The 19144-nt window shown below is 45.6% G+C and overlaps 1 long non-coding RNA gene across 1 annotated transcript in view; it reads right to left on the bottom strand.

The window, feature by feature from the left end:
• Window positions 1-453: 453 nt before the first annotated feature.
• LOC147733404 (uncharacterized) overlaps window positions 454-19144 on the bottom strand; it is a 99114-nt gene continuing 80423 nt past the window's right edge. Inside the window, exon 3 of the long non-coding RNA XR_015308725.1 lies at window positions 454-1399. This is a non-coding gene — a long non-coding RNA (uncharacterized LOC147733404). The remainder of the gene's footprint in view (window positions 1400-19144) is intronic.

Below are 19144 nucleotides of genomic sequence, written 5' to 3'. Positions count from 1 at the left end.
AGTGCGTGATTTCATACTCACCCCATACTTGAATCCTGAAAATGCAAGTGAAAGACGGTACAACAGGGCACACCGGTCGACAAGTGGGGTGATTGAACGTACATTTGGAATCCTGAAAAGCCATTTCAGATGCATACACAAAAGTGCAGGTGCATTGCAATACAATCCAGAGACATGTTGCAAAATTGTGACAGCATGTGCAATGCTGCATAATATGGCTATTCGCAAAGGCACAGAAATAGAAGTGAGTGACTCAGACACATCTGATGATGATGACAACCCTCCACCAAGAATGGCAGTGGCAGGAGTAGGAGTCATGGCTGGTCGTCAAAGAAGGGCAGAGATTACACGTAACTATTTTTAGGTAAGAAAACATACTACACACCATTATCACTTTGCTATTGTTATTTTAATTCTGAACATCCAACAAGTACTATATGTTTGACTGATTACTCTAATTTTTGTCAATTTAAAAGAGACATAAGTGTTAAAGAAAAGAAGAAATTGTCTCTATGCATTACTGCTGCATAGTAAATTGAACACTTTCAAGTCATTTTTTACGCTGGCGGGTGGAAGCATGTTGCTCCGGTGGAGAAATGGCCTCTTGCTCAGCTCCGGTAGTGGATCGCCTTCCACTCCTGTGTTGCATCATGATGTTAGTTGGGGTGGGGTTGTTACTACTCCGACTGGAGTTGGCCTCGCTTTCTCCTGAGCAGAGGAGAGCGCTTGCACCTGATTGTGTGGTTTGCATGGTTTCCAGGACCAATGTCATTTTGTCCACACTCTTCACAACTGCACGTGTGCAGTCACTCAGTTCACGCTGCATGTTGATGCTGTGATGTGAGAAATTGCTGGTGACTGCACATAGCCTGTTGATGGCCTTGGTGTATGTGTGCATCCTATCCTGCACAGCCTGTGCAGCCCTGTTTCGTGCCTTTTCCTTTTTTTAACAGTGTCACGCAGAGTTTGTCAATGGAAGCAGCCATGCATTCCTGGTTTTTGTTTGACTTCAGTAGCTGCCTATTAATGGATCTCAGTGCCTTATGTTGTTGGTGTTGCACCTGAAGCATGTTATGCTCAAGCCCTGCAAACACTGTGACTCCATCACTTTGTCCTCTGTTATTTCCAGATGCATCCGGACGGAATGAGCGTGCCCTCCTTGGTGTTTGGGATTCTTGTTGTGCGGCTTGGGAGGACACTGTGACTGTCTCATTAGGGACTGTTTCAACATCAAAATTTTCATCCTGTACCATTGGTTCTAAAGGTGGTACACGTCGGCGCTTCCTTTGCATGGTGACATGTTGCACTGGGGCATTAGTGACTGTATCTTCATTTTCTGACGTCACATGGGGAGGTGAAAATTCTAATTCATTATCACTCCTGGCCTCACTTGTATGTCCTGTGGATGTAGAGTGCAAAATATGAATTTGTGTTCATGACAAAATAAAATAAATCATGGCACACTACTACTTGTACTGCATTGCTACAGCATACCAAAGTACTACTCATGAAAATAACATGAGTGACTATGATTGAGAGTGTTACTATGTGAAAAGGACTACCACTCCCATAATGCATTGCTCAGTTCTTGTTCCACAGTTTGACTGGACTACTATTCCTCTGACATGCAGGGCACACACACACATTCTTTGTACACACACATGCATGCAATTTGCAGTCCTCTTACCTTGTGGACTTCCTGTGGGTTCAGAGCTGTCAATGGTAGCCACTCCACTCACACTTTCAGGTAACAGTGTGGATTCAATCAGTTCCTCATGGGGTGTGGGTTTGTCCACAACAGAAGTTCCCCCACCTGTTTGGTTTGCAACTTTGATCCTCTCAGCAAGTCTTTCTTTAGATCTGAGTCTCCTGTCATACGACCTTTTTTTGATCTCATCAATGGAGCGTGTGGTGACTCCTACAGAGTTAACTTTCTCCTGGATCTCCAGCCAGATTTTATTTTTCCTGGAGTCAGGTACTTTCAATGCTTTTTTGCCAAACAGGTCCTCATGGTTACACACCATTTCTTCTATGAACACTTCTTGCTCCTTTTCTGAAAACTTCTGCTTTCTTTTCCTCTTTTCCAAAGCCTGCTCCTCCTGTGCCTTCTGTGCCTCTATTGCTCTCCCAACAGGTCTGCTCTGCCTCAGCACACTCTTCCAACTGCCACTGGGTGTGGCTCTGGGTAGCAGGTGCAAGCAATCACTGGAACTTCCTGGTTGTGATGTCATCAGCCTGTTCCTGCATTGCATGGTTCCCGATTTTGCGATTTCTTAAATTGCGATTTTCGCTATTTCAGAAATCGCAAAAAATTTGCAGAATATTCTGCGATTTTTATGGAATCGCTATTTTCTTGCAGAATTCTTCTTACATACCATTTTGCGATTCCGAAATAGCGATTCGCAAAAAATCGCTATTTGGGACTCGCAAATTGTTTTTTTGATACATCTGCCCCCAAGTCTTTCTGTGGGGTGTCTTTAATTTAGACATCATTGAGGGCATTGATGGCATTGGATTGTGGTTGTTTTTATGTGTTTTTCGACTTTTTGAGGTGTTGTTGGGGCCTGGCCATGTGGGTGGGGGTCATTTTGAGGCCTGGTCCAGGCAGGGCCTGGCCATGTGGTGGGGGTCAAGGCTCAAGGGGCCATTTTGGAGCCAGGCAGTGTGCTCAGGCCTGAACCCAGTTTGCCTTGCTTTCAACCATTATGCCCAGGGGTACTCAGTGGTGCATGGACCTAGTCTTTCTGTGGGGTGTCTTGAATTTAAACATCATTGAGGGCATGGATGGCCTTGGATTTTGGTTATTTTTGTGTGTTTTTCGACTTTTTGGGTGCTGTTGGGGCCTGGCCATGTGGGTGGGAGCCATTTTGAGGCCTTGTCCAGGCAGGGCCTGGCCATGTGGTGGCGGTCAAGGGGCCATTTTGAAGCCAGGCAGTGTGCTTTGAGCCATAGGCCTGCATCCAGCCTGCCTTGCTTTCACCCATCATGCCCAGGGGTAGTGAGTGGTGCATGGACCAAGGCTTTCTGTGGGGCCTCTTGAATTGAAACATCATTGAGGGCATGGATGGCATTGGATTGTGGTGTTTGTTGTATGTTTTTTTACTTTTTGTGGGTGCTGTTGGGGCCTGACCATGTGGGTGGGGGCCATTTTGAGACCTGGTCCAGGCAGGGCCTAGCCATGTGGCTGGGGGACAAGGGGCTATTTTAAAGCCAGGCAGTGTGCTTTGAGCCATAGGCCTGCACCCAGCCTGCCCTGCTTTCACCATTATGCCCAGGGGTAGTGAGTGGTGCATGGACCAAGGCTTTCTGTGGGGCCTCTTGAATTGAAACATCATTGAGGGCATGGATGGCAATGGATTGTGGTGTTTTTTGTGTGTTTTTTTACTTTTTGGGGTGTTTCACTGATGTTCCTCTGGCTTTCTTTGCTTTTAGGTGCACAAGAGAACCACCAGTGCCAGGAAGAAGTCCTTCAGCAGTGTGTGCAGCACAACGTCACATGTGGCCACAGACAACTCTGCAACTCGTGCAACTGCGGCCTGCTGTTCTGACATCTGAATAAGATGGGCCCAAAGAAAGGTGGCCGTAGCTCCTCTACAAAGAAAGTTGCCACTACCAGTAAGAAAGAGCAGAAGAAGCAAGTGGTGCCACTTACCAAGGAGACTTGTGTGCCCACAGACACTTTTTCTGGGAAAAGAACAACGCCTGCAGCAGTGGGGTCCGCTGGGGACCAAGCTGGGAGCAGCACCTCCGCTTCATTTGGCTCAGTGCCACCACACCAAGTTAGGTCCAAGTCCATGAGTGCTGCTGAGGCAGCCACTTTGGTGGTTCAATCACCATCGAACAGTGATGTTGGCTCATCGCAAGAAAGTAGCACCCAATCAACGCAGGGTGTAACTCAGGTGAGGAGTGTTCAACAACCACAGCCGCAACGACAACCACAGGTGCAACTAGTACAAGCACAAGTACATGGGCAAGGAGAGGTGCAAGTACATCCGCAAGGAGAGGCACAACTAGGGGCGCATGGAGCAGCACAACTGCCCACAATGCTTGTTCCTCCAGAAGTAGGGAACATCAGGAAATCGACATTAAAGGGGAGCTATCATCAGAGGAAGCCACTCCTCCTGAGAATGATCCATTGTCTTCCAGATTCCCAGCAAGACAAAGGTCGAGGAGGACTACTACAAGTTCTTCTTCAAGCACCCTTCCTTCTGATGATCTTGATCTTGATTGGAACCCACAAATGCAATCAGAAGGGGAGGCACGCCATGAGCCGACAAAGGTAGCTAAGCCTAAAAGGAAGGTTAACGGAAGGCTTTCACTTATGGCTGATGATGACGACGAGCAAGAAGTGGTGTATGCTGCTGATGAACAGTCTGACAATAACCCAGTCATCACAGACATCACTCCAGCCCCAGCGGGCATGCAGCTGACCGACATTTTTACTAAGGGTGGGCGGGCAGCTACGCTCCGTGCACGGAGTGTGCGTAGTGCCGGCTTCTATGCATTTTGCGTAGCATGCGTAGAATTCGGCACTACGCACGCTCCGCAGACGGAGCATAGCTGGCCGCCACCCGCCTCCCTCCCGCCCTCCCTAAATACTTTAAATTAAATCTGTAAAAGAATTAAAAGGCACTTACCTTGCCCACCGCTGCCCGCCGCGTCCCCGGGGCTCGCTCTCTTCATCGATGCCGTCTTGGGTAATAATGCGCATGCGCGGGCGGCCGCGCATGCGCATTAGTACTCAAGATCAAGACGGCGGCGATGAAGAGAGCGAGCCCCGGGGACGCGGCGGGCAGCGGCGGGCAAGGTAAGTGCCTTTTAAATCTTTTACAGATTTAATTTAAAGTATTTAGGGAGGGCGGGAGGGAGGCCTGCGGTGCGTAGTGGGGCTACGCGGAGTGCGGAGGTGGGCGTAGTTTCTCACCCACTTCACGTAGCTCCGCGAAGCCCCACTACGCCCAGGGTTAATTTTTACCCTATCCCGAATTGCTGCTGAGCGGGATGTGGGCGGCGTGGCACTGGTACCACCACCAACGCATTTAATTACTACACCAACACGACCTACAGCTTCCATATTTTCTCTTTAGAAGGGCCGGCAGAGACCTCCATCCAGCTCGACCTCCATTACCTCAAGTAGTGGTGCTGTAAGTGCACAACAGAGTCGAATTCAGCCACGCCCACCCTCCACTTCATCTGACATTGAAACTGAAAGTAGCACCTCCACCACCAGCAGACATTTCCAGTCCCCAGTTTGGGACTTCATTAGTGTTAGCCAAAAGGCGACATGGTCGTTTGTTCGATTTGTAGAACTGTAGTTAGTCGGGGTAAGCTTGGTACCAACTATGGCACCGGAGGCCAGAGAGGTCATCTCAAAAAACACCACTCTCTCATTTGGGAGGCGCACCTAAGGAAGATCCAGGGAGACAAAAGTACAACAAATCCAAATGTATCCATTCCTATTGCATCTGATGATGACGAAGGGCTGATCATGCAGGGGGGAAGTGAAGAAGCGACAGACATTTTTTCTGGTACACCCAGTACCCCTGGCAGCAGCACTGCAGTGGTAGCGCCCGCAGCCTCTACCCCTGCAACATGTATGAGCCACACTAAGAGTCTGGGAGAGACACCAATGCGAAAAAGTACATCAATGAGCCTAACTGGTTTGAAGAAGTCTGCATCATCATCACGTAAAACGGTCCAGACCACCATAAGCAGAAAGTTTTGGTCCGCTGCGCCATTTGAACGCAACCACACAACGGTACATCTGTATAACGCAAAGCTGGCTAAAATGCTAGCGCTGGACCTTCTCCATTTTTCTTTCGTAGAAGGGGTGAGTTTTCTAGAATTTGTGGCAACAGTCTGCCCTAAATGGAAGGTTCCTAGCCGCTTCTATTTTGCCAGGGTTGCTGTTCCAGCACTACATCAAGATGTGCTGGAGGTGATTGGCGCAGCTATTCAGAAGAGTGCTGTTCACACTATCCACCTGACAACAGACATGTGGACCAGTTGCCGAGCCCTTGATTACATGTGCATCACTGCATACTGGGTCTCTTTTGCGGGGGTTAAAGACAAGTTAAAAGTAGGTGTTGACACAGACACAGTTTTTCAAGCTACTCGGAAACATGCAACAATAGCGAAGTTTGCCATGGAGAAAACTCATACTGCACCTAACCTTTTGGAGGAGTTTGATAGGAAGGTCAATGAATGGCTGCCTCCAAGAAATCGCATAATTGGTTATGTTTCCACGGATAATGGCTGTAATATAGTTAAGACCATGCAAGATGGTAACTACTTCAGAGTGCCGTGTTTGGCACACAGTATTAACATCGTGGTGCAAGATTTCTTGAAAAAAGAAAACACAGTCAGCAAGTTACTGACCACCTGCCGTAGAATCTGCACACATTTCAGCCATTCTTTTAAGGCCCGGAAGGAGCTGAGGAGAATTCAACATGAACGTAGACTGCCAGTCAAAGGACTCATCCAGGAGGTGGCAACACGTTGGAACTCAGCCTTTTACATGCTTGAGCGTCTGTCTGAGCAGTGGGGGGTAATAAATGAGTATATCTATAAACTGGGTTCTATTATGAAAGACATGAGGCTAGAATTGGAGGGATGGAAGCTAGTTGCAAGCCTGACAGACATGATTCGTCCTTTTGAGGTCTTCACGCCTGAAGTCAGCAGGGAGGACTGTTCTTTGGGCAAAGCTATCCCATTGTTGCGCATGCTAGAGTACCAACTGAAGGCGGTGTCTTCAACTTTCCGAGATGATGCTGAAAAGCAAGGCGCATATCAGTTGGTGGAGAGGTTATTAAGCCGCCTAGTTGCCAATGAAAGGCTTCAAAACATACATACAGAACAACATTACATTTGTGCCACTATTCTGGATCCACGGTACAAAAAGGCAGTGGCCAGCAAAGCATCCATTCCTTTTGATGAAGCAGATGTTTTAAAGTACAAACATTGGCTAGCTGTGTCAGCCACTCAGTTCGAAAAAGAGCGGCAGAAAACTGAAGGAGCCGGCAGAAGTACAACTGAATCAACATGCCATCCGGTGTCAAGTTCCACTTCTGAATCTGTGGCCGAAGGGAGTCACTTTCCCTCACAGCAGTTAATGACACCAGCAACCGTATCATCATCCTCACCTGCACCAGGCCCAGCCATAATATTGTCGGAAGCGGATTGGCTAACTCATCAAGGGTTTGCTCGTTCCAGTGCTGCAAAGGCAACAGATGGTACGCAAAGTGGAGCAACCCTGGAGAACCTTGAGTCGATGGTGCAGGCCTATCTGGATGACCCAACAGAGGTCTTTCTCAATCAGAACCCATTGCTGTATTGGTATAGGAAAAGGCCTCTATGGCCACTGATCACCAACCTGGATCTAAATTCTTTGTCTTGCCCACTCACAAGCGTGTCTTTTGAACGTGTTTTCAGTGCTGCTGGTGCCATTGTAACTTCAAAAAGGACCCGCCTCTCGCCCAAAAATGTGGAGAGGTTAACACTGATCAAGATGAATCAGCACTTCATACCACCAGATTATAAAATACGTGAATGCACGCAGGAAGAAGAGGACACCCACTTAGGTGACGGAAGTTCTTCTCTGTTAGCTGACCTACTCCTGTCTCAATTCATAGAGTTTGAGGATGAGCTCTACTTCCCTGACACCGAGGCCTGAAAATGACTTCCCTTTTTTTGTCCTTATTCACTTTTATTCCTGTGTGTCTTTATTTGTTTTGCAACTTTTACCACAACAAAACTCTAACACCTAATCACAACAAGTCCATCAGCAGCACTGTCTTCATCTTATTTTCCTTATTGATTTGAAGGTGCCGCAGTCTGCATTCCTGAGGTTCACAAGTTCACAACTCAATCATGCTCCAGACTCCCCCTATCCATTTCCCTCAAGGCAGATGGATGGATTACGAAGAATAAAGAAACTTTGTCTTCGTAGACGAGTCCCCTCAAGTGGGACTGAAATTACTGACTGACTACATGCTTGCTGATTGCTGACAGAGTTACTTCTGAAATTGACAGGACTGGCTGCCCGGTTGGCCCTCACTTTCCGAAGAAGATGCGGACAAAAAGTAGAACAGGTAATGAATAATGATAAGATGGCATGCAGTGGACAGCAATGGCTGTCTGGCTCTGATGAAACGAATTGCTGTTTGTTTTTTGTGCATGAAATGAATCATATTTCTTGTCTTAGTTATTATTTAATCTTTTACACAGTAATTGTAACTCATGTCTACTACTCTGTTTTTTTTACCTTGTTTAATTCAAATTGTACTTCAACTTCAGGGGCCACTATGTTGCATTTTCCAATATGCAAAATGTCCTTAGAGTGGACTCACTTGCCAATAGATGATTGATTAAATAATATATCTTTTTTCTTTACAGTCACTCACTAGGATGGATGGATCATCAGCGTTGGTTTACGAAGAACTATGGCCAATTCGTGAGTGGCAAACAGGTAAACCAGTCTACAACAACTACTACAGCAGAACTACATGTCTGTCTATTTGTGGTGTGAAGTGGTCGAGGGCGAGGCAGTGTAGTGTTGTTGTTATGCCAGGCAGAGTCCACTCCACTCCAGACAGCAGTTCATGTAAAATTGGGGCTATGTGGCTTGCTGCATACCATTAGATATGCTTTGTCTGTCTGACAAAGAGCCTAGGTATGCTACATCAGGTTGCTTCACTCAGTGGTGCCTGCCTTGACCATCTGCATGGCCCCGCCACAAGCCTGGGCCAAACATCCGTTATGTTTGCGAAATTTGCTGTTTTCCGGTTTTTCGCGAATCTCGCAAAATTACTGAAAATTCGCAAATTCTTGAGCGGAACAGATTTTTGGCCCATGCTTGCAGCAGGGCCATGCAGACGGTCAAGGCAGGCACCACTGATTGAAGCATCCTGATGTAGCATACCTAAGCTCTTTGACACAGACAGACAAAGCATATCTAGGGTTTAGGGTTCAGTGTGATTTACTAGGGTTTTTGGGTTTAAGTTGGTAGGGTTCCCACTGAGTCTAGGGCTCAGGGCCCAATGCAGGCTTGTTCATAATGACATTGGCAAGGTTTTAGGGGGGTTTGGCATTCTTTGGTCCAGAATTGGCAGAATTTTGGCCTTTTCTGGTGTTTTGCGGTTGCGTGTGTTTGGGTGAAAAGTGAAAACTAGTCGTAGAACTTCTTCTTCTTCTTCAAAGAACGCAGTGGTTCAATTTTGTTCTGCCTTGCTGAGATTCGTGGGAATCGCTGGAACAAGTGTCCAGGTAAGTTTCAAGAGGATCGAAGTAGTGGAAGTGCTGAAAACAGCAACTTTTTGTGAACAGCGCAATTTGCCATGCTTTGGATATGCCAGTATTGCATGTTTTTGGGGGGCTGTTTGGGGGTGTTCTAGATTTGTGGGGGTGGGTCGGGGGGTCTTGGAGCACTGCTGGGAATGTCTAATTTTGATTGCAAGTGGTTTCAAGAAAATCCATGGTGGAAAAGGGGCGTTTGGGCCTAGTTGCAGACTGCGTTTTGGCACAATTTAAACTGAGGCCTAGCCGTATTGCATGTTTTTGGGGGGTTCTAGGTTTTTGGGGGTGGGTTGGGAGGTCTGGGAGCACTGCTGGGAAAGTCTAATTTTGATTGTAAGTGGTTTGGAGAAAATCCATGGTGGAAACGGGTAGTTAGGGCCTAGCTGCAGAGCGCGTTTGGAGTGATTTTGAGGTAGGCCTCAAATTTTCTAAGTGTGGCATTTTCCATTTTTGCTTTTGGCCTGTTTGGGGTTGTTCTACTTTTTTGCCGGTGGGTTGAGGGGTCTGGGGGCAATGCTGGGAAGGTCTCATATCGGATGCAAGTGGTTTGGAGAAAATCCATGGTAAAAAAGTTTTTCCTTTTTAGCTCAGTTGAGAGTTTTTGGGGGGCTGTTTGGGGGAATTCTAGGTTTTTGGGGGTGGGTTGGATGTCTGGGAGCACTGCTGGGAAAGTCTCATTTTGATTGCAAGTGGTTTGGAGAAAATCCATGGTGGAAAAGGGGGGTTTGGGCCTAGCCCTAGTTGCAGAGAGCGTTTTGGCACGGTTGAAAGTTAGGCCTAGTAGTAGTATCGCATGTTTTTGGAGGGCTGCTTGGGGGGGTTCTAGATGTTTGGGGGTGGGTTGAGAGGTCTGGGGGCACTGCTGGGAAGGTCTAATATCGGATGCAAGTGGTTTGAAGAAAATCCATGGTGGAAAAGTTTTTACTTTTTAGCTCACTTGCATGTTTTTGGGGGGCTGTTTGGGGGGGGTTCTAGGTTTTTGGGGGTGGGTTGGGGGATCTTGGAGCACTGCTGGGTAAGTCTAATTTTGATTGCAAGTGATTTGAAGAAAATCCATAGTGGAAAAGGGGAGTTAGGGCCTAGCTGCAGAGCGCGTTTGGAGTGTTTTGAGGTAGGCCTCAAATTTTTTAAGTGTGGCATTTTCCATTTTTGCTTTTGGCCTGTTTGGGGGTGTTCTACTTTTTGCGGCTGGGTTGAGGGGTCTGGTGGCAATGCTGGGAAGGTCTAATATCAGATGCAAGTGGTTTAGAGAAAATCCATGGTGAAAAGGTTTTTCCTTTTTCGCCTTAATCGCCGCTACGAGGATCGATCCTCATTGCATTGGCACGAAGGACACTCCGCGGACCGCTGCTCCCGTATACCGACCTATCAGATAAGAGGGACAGCCGGATACGGATCATATTAATTGCCGATTTGGGCATCCGTCTTTTTCACTTGGAGATCACCGCGCATCTCCATGTTGTATTCACAACACCGGATAGGACTGCCTTATTAATGCCTGTGTCAACCGGAATTCCACCATATCGCGGCGATTAAGGCTATCTTTAGGCTCTAATTCTAGTCCTGATGATGATTCACATGATTTAAGAAGCGAATCGAAACGCCGTCGACACTAATGAACACCTTATACCAAAGAGACATTTGAAATAATTGTAAAGGTGTTATGGTTTATTCTCGTGTAGTACTTTGCCACGATTAGATTGGAAGTACTGCGGACCTGCTTTTTGCCTAAAAAAGCCCTTTTTTGTTATGTGTTTTGTATGTGTATCTCACTGTATGTACTGTGGGCCACAGGCTTGTGTCCCACCTTGTTTAAATTGTTGAATATATTTTGTATATAAACATCTAAGCCTTGCCCGGCTGGGCAGGTCTTCTCTTAATATAGCTACGATTGTGTCTATATTTCATTTACCTTGTCTATTTCAACTTTTCTATGGACCGTTGTTGTTTATAGAGTACTTATCCCAAGGTCCATAGCTGACTCAATTGGGTTCCCTTGTTGTTGTAATACATACTTACAAATTAAATAAGCTTCGTTCCCATAGTTGGGTGAAGACCGGTCAGATAACAAGCATTGGCAAAGCCAACAGGTGTCACCTACGAGACAGCCACTGGCTTTGGCAGAGTTGTTTTGCCCTGTTGTACAGCAGCATTCCTGCTCTGCCTCATGGATTAAATTGAAATTAAAATTTGTTAAAAGCACTCTCGCGCCAGGACGCCCCTTTGCTGGGGCAGCTGCGCGCGTAATAAATCCGGTTAACATAACATAACATAACATGCAGCCAAAACAAACCACATTATGACATTTATTTTTATTGCTGGCTGTAGGGTGGGAGCGTGTGAGGGGTCAACACTATCAACGGAGGGGGTGGGGAAAAGAAAAATCCCTGATGCTGCCACTACTGATCACAGTATATAAAGAAGTTGTCAGAACCTCCTTGGCCTTATTCAATTATAAAATGCAGACTCTGATATAAATCAACCTTTGTGAAGCAGGTGCAGAGGCACAGACTCCTGGCTCACCATAATTAGTGGGTATGTTTTAAAAGCCAAAAAAGGGGGGTGGATAGGAGATCAAATCCCTAGCTTGCATTTGGGCTCACAGTGCCCTTACTACTGCATTGGCACCAACACTTATTACAGTTTGAACTTAGTGCTTCAGCTAAGGTGCAAAGTTCTGTTGTAAAATGGGCACCCTCATTTTGATGTCCACTTCAATTTGCCCTTCCTGTGTATTTAAATATAGTTTGCCTTCCAAGATCATACTCGCTTAACTACAACATACTGCAGTAACATAGGCTGTGCTCAAACCACCTGCCTTATGAGTGAGAAGGTCTTCAAGCCGGAAAGGTGGAGAGGATGTGGCGTTATGCTAGAGCTTCAAACTTCAAACTCAATTCTTGGCGTTAGCTTGACATCCTGTGATTCTGGTCAAATCACTTAATCTCCCTGTGCCTATAGAAATTGTACATGACTTAACTGGTGCTCATGTAAAGTGCTTAAAAGTGGAGTGACACAAGCACAGCACTGGTGGGAATGAGGCATTTACAGAAGTATGTGAGAAGTGGCTTCTGTTGCTTCACTATTTATCTATTTATAAAGTTTTATATTTATTTATTTAATCAATTTGTAGAGCGCGCAAATACCCGTGGGTGTCTTGGCGCTGTAGACGGGAAAGGTAGTAGTGAAGTGGTGTGCTGCTCATTGGTTAAAGAGTCAGGTCTTTATTAGCTTCCAGAAAGCCGGCAGCGATGGGCAGGATTTAATTTGCTGAGGGAGGGTGTTCCACAGTATGGCCGTGGCAACAGTGAATCTTTTGTCTCCCTCTTTTTTCTTGTCCCGCTTTGGTCGAGTACTGGATAGGAATTGAAGGGGTTCTTATCAAGAAGCAAATTATCTTACCGCCCCTTTCAGCACACTTGATTTTATTAAATCTACAGGATGTAAATAGCCCACATAAAGATTTAAACACTATTTTATTGGCTTGTGCAAGATTGATAATAGCTAGGGCCTGGATTTCCCCGAAACCCCCGCATGTTATGGAGTGGTGGACTCTAGTTAACGAAACTCACACTATGGAATTAGCACTTGCAAAGATAAGGGGCTCACGCTCCTTGAAAAAACGAGAGAAAATTTGGGGAATGTTTATCTGAATTTATGACTTTGTTAAGACTAGTACAATTAGGCAATTAGTATAACTGTTTTATTATTTTATGAAATTATTTTTATAATGGATAGCTCTGTATTAATAACTTACTATGAGATGCTTAATATCATGTCTAGATCAAATGAATTTTTCAGTTTTTTTTGTCTTTCTCTTGCAATGAAAAAAAAAAATAATAATTTGGCTCCCCAGAAGACCCTGTTTGTGCCGGGGATCGTGAGGAGATTGGTGGCTGAGGAGCGTCGGTTTCTACTAGGTAAGTAGGCGCAAAAGGCTTTCTTTAGAAAGTCCGGACCTGTGTTATGAATGGCGTTGAAGGCAATGCATAGGGCCTTGAATTTTATGCGACTTGTGATTGGAAGCCAGTGCAAGTTTCACAGCACCAAGGAGATGGATTTGTACTTGGGGGTACCTGTAATTAACCTTGCAGCGGCATTCTGTACCATCTGTAGTTTGTTAGTGATCTTTTTATGGGCATTCAGGAACAGGCCGTTGCAATAGTCAATTTTGGCTATAGGAAGGGTGCTAATCAGGGTTTTTCCCTCGTTTGGTGAAAGGAAGGGTAGCAGTTTCGTGACCATTCTAAGAGTGTAGAAGGAGGACGAGATCATGGCATTGGCATGAGCTGGGAAAGTTAGTTTATCATTAAACATGATGCCCAAGTTTCTTACTTTCGGTACCTGGGGAGTTGAGGGCCCAGGGCGGTTGGACACCAACTGGGTGACCATGTTGGGTGTAGATTGCCAAAGATCATAAACTCAGTTTTTTCGGAGTTTAACTTTAGGCAGTTTTTGGCCTTCCAGGAGCTGATGGCGAGCATACCAGATTGAAAACTGGCCGCAATTGCTCCTCCATCATTGTTAATTGCGAGCACCAGCTGTGTGTCATCGGCGTAAAATGTCAACCCCATCCCATAGGCTTTGATGACCTTGGCCAGGTCCGACACATAGATATTAAACAGCGACGGACTCAAGGATGATCTTTGTGGCAAACCCCCTTGGGAGCGTAAAAGACGGGGAGTTATATTCGCCAAGACTCACTAGCTGAGTGTGGTTGGGCAAGAACGACTCCAGAAAATCTTTGGCTTTGAGTTTAACGCCCATATTTGAGACACGGTCGATCAGGGTGACATGATCAACCATGTCGAAAGCTGCTGACAAATCCAGTAGTATCAGAACTGCTGTTCCACCTTGGTCTCGGGTGGCCCTAATCTCATATGCAGCTTTGATAATGGCGGTTTCTGTGCTGTGGCCTTTCCTGAAGCCAAATTGTGTTTCATCCAGGAGATTGTTTTCTTTGATGAAGTGAGCTAGCTGTGTGTTCATTATTTTTTCAAAAGATTTTGCTGGGAAGGGGAGGCTCGTGATGGGTCTGTAATTTTTTGTGTCTAGTGGGTCGAGATGCTGTTTCTTCAGCAGAGGTTTGATGGTTGCATTTTCCAGGTCGCTGGGTAGATACCGGTGTTGAACATGGCATTAGAGATGTCTGTGAGTTTAGGGAATGGAAGTAAATCTGGCCTACCAATTAACTCACTCTACTAAAATCCACACATTCGCATCAATACCAATAAATATGCAGCAAACAAAAGTTGAATGCTCTTCAAGACAATTAACCATTTCACCAAACCCCCACCAGGCAGAAAAACACCAAATTCAACAGGCAAGTGCAATGCTATCATCCTCTTCTTCACTGAGAAAGGTGTAAATATTTGACAGCACGTGGATTATACTTCAACAAAATGCTTTGGAAAGTCCCCTTTTCCTCCCTATGCAAAACAGCCCGCCCTAAATCTCATAGTAACAATTCGGCCATTACTGGGTATGTGGCCTTTCATATTTTACCCGGTTGCCTCTGGCTAGGTTTGTGCTACATATATACAAACATACATACATACATGTATACATGCATAGACACATGCATACTAACAAATGCATGCATACATACATCCATATAAACAAACATACGTATAAACATACATGCATATAGTTATCAAGTTATTCTACATTCAGCCCTCCTCTCATCTGCTTTTCTCACTGTGATGTCGTAATACTATATCTGTCATGATAAAAATAAAACTACAAGTTTCAGAATGCGAACAATAAAACAATAATACAATGCTGAGAAACAATGCCAGCACCACATAAAAAATATTCACAAACTTCTAGCTATACAATTGATAATGGTGGGAAAAGCCCACACACATACAAACTAGTTCACGTTTCAAAAATTATTTCTCAATAATATGGATAGACAAAATAATATTCTAAATGCGATTCGAAATTCCACTTACTGCATTTACTGGGAATGTGAATATAATTTAGCGATTTGATTCTTAATTGTATTCTTAAGCGTACCTTAGATTTACTAATGGATTTCCACAATAGATTCCCAAGTAAAAATATCAAGGCTCAAATGCCTGCTTTCAAGAACCAGGGAATGAAAGTTCCTGTGCCTCTGTCCCTGTCATTTCTGCCAACTAGAGAACATGCAGAGAATGTGTGAATCATTCATGACTGAGGACGAGAGGCGCGTCCTTCTTCCGAAGTGCCCCATCCTTAGTGGTAGCCCTCCCCCACAGTCAGGTTGATGCAGAGACAGAGGCTCTCCTGTCTGCGTTTGTCCTGACTACGGCTGTGGATCAGGTGTGAATGGGCGCTCTCCCAGGTTCAGCATAACAAAGGGCAGATAGCTCGAGGTTCTCAGCTTCATTTTGACCTGGCCATTTCACACCCTGAGCCAGGACATGCACATACCGGGGCAACCTTGCATCCCTAACTGTAGTCGTGGGGAGTGGATTCAATGGGCAAAACATAAAAGCTAACTCTGAAAAACGAACATTTGAAACGCATCACTTTAACTTCTCAATCTTTCATTGTGCTTAATTATACCTCGGAGACCAACGTAAGTATATCAAGTGCATCTTTTTATAAAAGACTATTTTCTGTCTCATGACAAAATATATATTTCTCAGACTAGGACCTTTTTGGCTACATGTAAAATGCTGCCATGCCGCTAACTGTTAGCTAACATCATTTTTATTTTACACTAACTAATTTAAAAGTGAAAAATACTTGGGGGCCCTAATAAATTATGACAGGAACGTTTAGATTGCTAACTTCTTTGCTCCTGAAAACATGGGTTCTATTCGTGCATTCAGCACTAGACAAAAATATTTTGCGCAGTCTCTTTATCTCCCTTCTTAACTGTTCTACTACTCTCCAACTGGCACATGCATCAACCAAAATTCCCCCCGGTAAAATAGCGAATCAGTAAAACAGGCTGTTAGCGAACATAAAACCTGAAATCCCAATGCATTAACCCCAATTCCGAATAAAATAAAGAATCGCAAATAAACCCATGCGCTAAATTACCGAATCGCAAAATATCGATTTGTCAATACCGAGAAAAGCATCAGATCTGAGGACCATATCCTTTAATGTGTGAATATATGTTGATTGTACTGAGTGCGGGGACACCAGGAGGCTGCTTTGTTTACCACTAGACTGCTGGTAGACTTACCTAACACATGACCTGATAGACTTGCAGTCTCTCTCTGCAGGTGCAATCAGAGTTGCACACAATATTTGGGGTGCACTTGAGGGAACTACACTGTCCAAGGAAGCTGCTTTATTTCCTTCTCACCTGTTGATTCTCCTTTTTGCCCCATGACATTTTGAGAGGTTAGCAATGGGCATTCACCATTGACACTACCAAAGCTACGTATCTCTTTTGGGGCACTGCTGGGTACTTTAAGTCACATGAGGCTGTTATGGTATTTGCCTGTCTAACAATCCTGTTCTCCACCCGTGAGAACTATTAAAGATGTGTTGCTCACCACAAACGTGGCAGGAGATACACGCCTCAAGGCAGTGATCATTTAGAGGACTCCCAGTCACACAAGGCTCCATTGTTTCCTACTTGCATGCTGAATTCCTCCATATGACTCTTGGGTTTGGTTTGTCTTCACTATAGTTTGGTAAACTGTTCATAAATACATTTAAATCTCATATTCTTATACCCAAACCCAAATTAGCATATGCTCCTGGCAGAGACCAGGATTTGACAATGGAAGGTTCCTTATTGAACAGTGCTCCACTGTCAAACAAAGTCAACTATCATTCATCGTCTCTGTAATAAGCATGAGCGAATTTTGCGGATCTCGCGTTCGCGAATTTTGCGGATTTGCGGATTCGCAATCCGCAAAATCCGCGAATTCCCGCGAATTTGCGGATTTTTTTTTTTTGTGTTCGCCCGTGTTTCTGCCAGTTCGCGAGGGTTTTGTACACTTTCGCAAATTGCGAACTTACCTGTCGGGTCGCAAGTTTCGCGAACTTGTTGTTTCTACGTGTCCAGCCTGTTTGGGACACTCTTCTTCATCACTGCCACTCTCTGTCACCACTGCCACTCTCTGACTACTCATGCCACCCTCTGGCCCACCCATGCCACCCTCTGTTTCATCACCACACCCTCTGGTTGTCCAGTGTACATTATTTTCGGCAAAGCAAAGCACACCTTCCCTGCCTCAAGTGACCTGAATTAATTTGGGGCTGATTAATGTGTCACAGAATATTTTTTTAGCTGGCACCTGCTTCCTTAGTGCGCCCTGATTAGTGATCTTTTGCACTTGCTAAGTGCTTTCATTGTTGCAAAATTAGTTACAACACCTGCCCTGCCCCAACTGACAATAATGAATTAGGGGCTGAATAATGGATTTTAACTTCCAGCCTGGCTCCTGCTTGTCTCCCTTAGCTGTAATTCAGGACCTTTGTGGCATATGTGTAACTATTCTGAGGTTCAGAGCAGGGTCACATAATAGTTTCAACTGGCAACTGAACTCTGGAGGGGCCCCTCAGGAAGCACTACAGGAAATGGCTACTAATGATGAGCCTGAACTTTTGAACCTGGTAAGTAGTTACTTTCAGTTTTGCTAAGATCGTATTTCTGCAATTTTGCACTTATTCGCGGGTTGCGAACTCACGCGAACTCACGCGAACAGTGCGAGCAGTGCGAGCAAAATCCGCTGCTCGCGGATTTGCGGATTTTGCGTGAGATTCGCAAATCTCGCGGATTGCGGATTTCCCGAAAATCCGCAAAATCCGCGAGCGGAACGGATTTTCCGCCCATGCTTACTCTGTAAGGACTTGAACACCACTATTACCAGTGGCGGCTCACACAGGTAACACTATGGGGTGGGGCTGTGTGTGGGGATAGTGGAGTGTGACACACGACGGGAAAATGGAAAGTAAATAAATCAATAAAAGCACTTACTTTGCGCTTGCAGCATCGCCAACTCGGTGATGCTTAGAGTGCAAAGTAAGTGCTTTTATTTAGTCTCCACTCTCCCATCATATGTCACACTCCACTAGCCCCCCACCCAGCACCACCCCCGCCCCGCCCACTGCCCCATATAATTTTTTTTTTTATTAAAGACCTTTATTTTGTGATATCGCCGACCGTCAACGTAAATAGACATTGCATTTCTACTGTACAGTACACAAAACATCGTGAGGGCCCAATGGGCAATACTTGAGAACACTATACACAGCCAGAGTGCCGGCATCCCGGAGGCCCGGCGGCGCAGAGTGATGGAACAAATCAATATACGCCAGCCATATCTCACCCTGAAAGGCCTCATCATTGCAATTAGACAGTCGGCATTCATACAGTGCAAATATAACATCGCGGCCTTGCAACAACACAAAAGAAAAAACCAGAAAGGAAACTACCCCTAAACAACCCCAAGGCCCTCCCCGTTTGCTATCGATTGCATTAATGGAGTCTCTGTCATCCTTCCTACGCTAATAATGTGGGTTGCGCCCTCAGTGTGTGTCGTAACCACCCGCCACCCATGCTACCTTCTAGCCCGCGTCACACCCATCCCTCCTCCCCAGTGTACTATACGCACCCTCCCTTCCCCCACCTCCTAAACTCAAACCTTCAGTTCTCCTCATGTGGTAGATGTCCCAGTTCTAAATCATTGCCCAACTCCTGAGCCTGGAGCTCGTCGACGTCTGACGTGTCAGAGCTGTCCCCCTCCCCCTTGTGTAGGTATTCCTTGTAGAGGTCCCAGAAGGATTTCGGCCTGCTTTTGGGCGGCAGCAGTTCGCTGTACAGTTCCGTTTGGGTGCAGCAGTATTGGAGGTCCCTGAGCCATCTCGTTTTGGTAGGGAGTGGTCCGCGCATCCA

This window comes from Lissotriton vulgaris, chromosome 2_1 (assembly GCF_964263255.1).
Source record: "Lissotriton vulgaris chromosome 2_1, aLisVul1.2, whole genome shotgun sequence".
NCBI classification, from domain to species: domain Eukaryota; kingdom Metazoa; phylum Chordata; class Amphibia; order Caudata; family Salamandridae; genus Lissotriton; species Lissotriton vulgaris.
Note: the sequence above shows the minus strand (reverse complement) of the source record. Positions and strands in the feature narration are given on the sequence as shown.